This window comes from Diplotaxodon limnothrissa, linkage group LG9 (assembly GCF_057381915.1).
Source record: "Diplotaxodon limnothrissa isolate DT_005_m linkage group LG9, D_limnothrissa_male_GT1.1, whole genome shotgun sequence".
Taxonomy (NCBI): domain Eukaryota; kingdom Metazoa; phylum Chordata; class Actinopteri; order Cichliformes; family Cichlidae; genus Diplotaxodon; species Diplotaxodon limnothrissa.
Window position 1 is genome coordinate 3,071,134 of NC_140604.1, and position 4,802 is coordinate 3,075,935.

General features: G+C 36.0%; 1 pseudogene; it reads left to right on the forward strand.

Annotated features, from left to right (window-relative positions):
* The first annotated feature begins 372 nt into the window (after positions 1-372).
* LOC146624983 (uncharacterized) lies at positions 373-2,129 on the forward strand (annotated as a pseudogene).
* The last annotated feature ends 2,673 nt before the right edge of the window (positions 2,130-4,802 follow it).

Consider the following 4,802-nt stretch of genomic DNA (forward strand, 5'->3'; position numbering starts at 1 on the left):
ATGTTTTCTCACAAAATAAATTTTTCCTCTTTTTTAGCCTAACAGCAACTCATCTGATGATGGATTCATAAGAATCAGGGTCCCACTTGCAACAATTTTTTTTTTCCTGAAAAGGAAAGAATGGACTAATATAAAAAATAAGAGATCCCAAAGAGGATACAAGGGACTACAGTGGACAAATCTGATTTCAGACGGAATACGGACAGTGTTTCCATATTGTTCCTTGTAGATAATGAAGACGATCTAAAGGCAAAAGTCAATTTACAAGGTCTCGAGTGTGTGCACAACCACTATGAACTAAGAAGAAGACCTGTAAGAGATCATAAGAGAGATAAAATTGGCCATGAATTGGAAAAGCAATTACCTAGAGCCATGTATCTGGAAACAATGAGCAAAATGGATGATGATGTTGTGCAATCGGGGTGTAGAGATGAAGTTCCAACTCCTCAAGTGTTGAGAAACATAGCCTTGGAAATCTGAAAGAAAAGTCGTCTTCATCATAATGAGATTATGAGTCTCCAGTTAATGGTGGCAAACAAGAAGAACAACCCAGAGGATGTATTGCAGAAAGTGATGTTACATTCAAAAGGTGTTTTTTTATGGTCTTCCAGGAGCATTGACATTTTCCAGAGCCGCTGTCGGGAGGACATACTTTATTTGGATGCTACAGGAAGTATCATGAAAAAAAAGAAAGGGTTCGCCTCCTTTCTATGTTTACGAACTTGTAGTAAGAAATCCACAGAAAACATCCTCTCCCCTACCAGTGGCTACATATTTAACATGTGACCATACCACTGCCTCAATTACATATTTTTTGGAAGCATTTCTGACTGATGTTGCAAGGGCCTTTGGGCGCAAAGCCATGCGTTCACCTTTAATGCTTATGTGTGATGGATCTACGGTCCTAATGCAAGCTATCTGTTTAGCTTTTGCAAAAAAAATCTCTCTGACACAATAAATCATTATTATAACATTGCTTCGGGGAAAGGAAACAAGGAATACTTCGAGGTTCCAATTCTTCACAGATGCCTTAGTCATGTTATGAAGAATGCCAAAGAGTAAAAAGTAGTAAGTGTAGTCCTTTTAATACGGTATTCACTTGTTTGTTTTTTTATTGTGACATGTGACATGGCATTTCATTTTTCAATTTGGGAAAACATTATTACTGTTTACTGCACCAAAGAACTACCATCTTGCAATGCACACTTTTGGAGTCTTCACTACTGCAACTTCCTTAAAAGACCTCACTGACATGGTTCAAAGTGCTGCAGTTGTTTTTGGGAGTCCGTGTAGTGGTGAGAATGTCAAAAAACATTTTCACAACCTTCAGTTGTTGATGCAGAAAGCCAATGTTGGTGTTGCTGGCAATGACAGAAACTCAAAAGCTGATGAGGACCTGAAGGTAAACTGAAGTCAATTTTTATTAAAACTAAAGGCTAAACTTTTGCCTCTTATATATCTTTTTAAATACTTTGGAATAGCATAATAATCACAATTCACGAGTAATTTTAAATGTTTTATACAACATAATGTTGGGTTTTTAGATTATAGATATGAAAGATGAGTGCACACAATGTTCAAATCACATAATTATTCTGTTTTGTCTGTTGGCTAGGGAGTCAAGGGAAACAACCTCTTTGGGAGACATTTTAAGAAGCTCATTTCCAACACATCATTGGAGATGGATGGTGAGGCAAACCCTTACTACAGCAAGGGGCTCATGGAGCACATTAGCAAATATCTTCTTCCTTTTTCTGGATTATGGTCTGCAATAATGTTAGGTAAGCCATTTTAAAGTAGACAAGTAATTAGTTTATAAAATGAAATTACACACATCAATATTAGTCTAATCTTCAAAATCCAAAGGTGACCTTGGAAGACATGGCACTGGGAAAATGTATGAGCAGTACCACAACAAATACAATGCCTTAAGCAAGATCAAGAGACAAGTAAGACACATGATTTTTAGTATATATACATATTTGTGTGGTGTGATTGAGAAACGGCGGGTCCAGAGGAGTCATCTGTATTGCAGATCATACAACATTGCACACAACAACAATGTGTATCTTTTTTAAAAAAAATCACATTTAATGATTTCTTAATTTGATTTTTCAGAATATTACTGAGAATAATAAAACACAGGGGATAATGGAGAAGAGCCAGTGGGATCTGAAACATATCCGTCTATGTTCGGGAAGGCTCACCAGGCTGGATGACTTTGTTGTCCAGTATCAAATCAGTCACACAGCGCTGCTGAAGGAGTACAAAGACTCAAAAAGAATGCTTCAAAGAAAGGTTTGCAAAATGACTGGCTGATGTCCATCAATGCTTTGCCGTTTCAAAATGGAACATTAAAAAAAAGTCTTCTTGATGTGGTGGGATATTGAGGTGCCCCACATTGTGATGTTATAGCTTGGTTGCACCTGTGTGTCTTACTGGACATTTTTGTGTGTTTTGGTTTATTGTAAATTAAGGAAAATGTTGTCACAGCATTTCACTTGTAATTCCTAAACAATGTTCAATGACTCATATTTTTGGTTCAGAAATTTAGAGTGGACGAAGAAAAATGGAAGGAACCTCGCCAAAAAAAGAAGGGGAGATATGTAACAGTACTCCGCAAGCCATTTCCTTTCAGGAGATCTTCAAAGATGGTATAAAATGTTGGGGAAATTTATCGTTCATATATAAAGACCAATATTTTGCATAACATTTTTTGTATTTCTTGTCCACAATATTTATATAGGTTGCTTCCTCTATGGCCCCGAGTTCCCCTGTGCAGACTGGTAGAGTTGAGGATGTTACCTTGGAAACTCCAGAATTCCAGGTAGGATTGACAACTGCTAACATAAAGGATTCATCAAAGTAATAGTAATGCCTTCTTTTTCCATAGAAGATCCTTTCCATGACACAGTAATCAGTCACGGACACGTGTATGAAGGGCAAATCTTATTTATTTACATGTTGATATTCATGTTCAACTCATTCGATGTGAATATCCAGGATTTTGGTTGACTAGTTGTAACCTTAACTTAAGTGGGAGGCACCAAAATTCAAAATGAATGCAGTGATTATTTGGTAAATTTTGGGAATAACTAAATAAATAAATATTTTTCCTCAGTAGAAACTGAATGGGAAAAAGCATTCGGGAACATAGTTAGAGTATGGGAAAATTAACTCTGCATACCAAAAATCCAAGATACTAACCATAAATTGCTCTCCAGTGCATCCATCGATTGTGTGTGAATGTTACTTAGAACACACTTAGAAAAATCTGCTTGGGTGAATGCACAAGTTGTGTAAATCGCTTTGAGTGCTCAGAAGAGTAGAAAAGCGCTTTATAAGAACCAGTTCATTTACCATTCAAGACTTGGAGTGATACATTTTGAATGAATTTTCCAAAGACATATTGTTAATAACAGTCCATAAACCTTTGTTAGAAATAACAAAATCATGTTCAATAGCTGGTAAGATCGTATGTTAAGTGTGTTTTTCTTTAATGAGGAGGTCCTGTCTTTGTGGAAGAAAAGAGACACAGAGGTTGTGGTTTCTGTGCTTCCCTCAACAAACCATGGTACGTCCATAATTATCTGCCACCGTGATCTGCGAACCCTTCGACCACACCTGTGGCTAACAGGCGAGGTATATCAATGATTAATTTAAGCACTCATAACCACAATAATTCGACTGTGTAATGTAATTCAATTAAAAGGACATTATCATGTAATTATTTATCATTAACACAATTTAAATTATATAAATTACATAGCTTTGTGTTTATGAAAATTCTTTACGTAGGTAATTGAAGGGCTTTTTCATTGTCTGGCAAAAAAGGAGCAAAAGGGGATCTACATTATGAACCATTACACAGCGGGCTTGATTTTCTTTGGTGATCGGACACAGCTTTCTCGCCAAAGCTTGCGGAACGTAAGATGACTGTCCAATGTCCATATAATTATGTTCAAATACATTTAGAAAGAATTACTGATTGAATGCTAATAGAATTCCACAAACTGTAAGAAATACATAAATGTTTTCTGACAGGTAAACTTCGATCAGTACCAGGCCATTGTCACGTTTGTTAACATTAAAAATGTACACTGGAAGTGTCTGGTAAGCAACAAGATTATTACTTTAAAGCCTGTGTATATTTTTTAATGACGATATATTAATATTGTTTTAATGATTTATCTTTGCTACAGTTCATCAATGCAGTGAATCACACTGTTTATCTCCTTGATCCTTCCCCAAGTTCATCAGAGGAGGAAGACTCTAAACTTGCTGCACGTAAATTCAGGTACTTAGGCTTCAACACATTTTGTTATATGCAAATAGGCTTTACAAGTTAGTTTACTACAACTGCATTTTTGTAGAAGCTTTTTGTACCTGGCCCCACAATGCGTGTTTCTCTGTTGGCATCCTCTTGGCTAGGTCTCATTTGCAAAATAAATCAGTACGGTTAAATAAAAATTATCAGGTGAACAAATTATTAAGACAATAATTATGATGGCAAAAGAGCCAAACAAGACGGGCCACAAAATAAATAAATAAAAAATTAATAAAATTCTCTTTAATTCTGTAAAATATCTTTTTTTAAAATTAGGAAATATGACATATACCAAATTGTATTCTGCTTTGTAATAATGTGCAGTGATTACTTAAAAATGAGGAGAACCCGCCACGCAAAAACAGAATGGGTGGACATTAAATGGAAGGGAGGTGTCTTGACCCATCCAGTGCAGAAGGATGGCTTCAGCTGTGGAGTATTAGTGGTGATTGTAAGTGATGATAATATACATTTG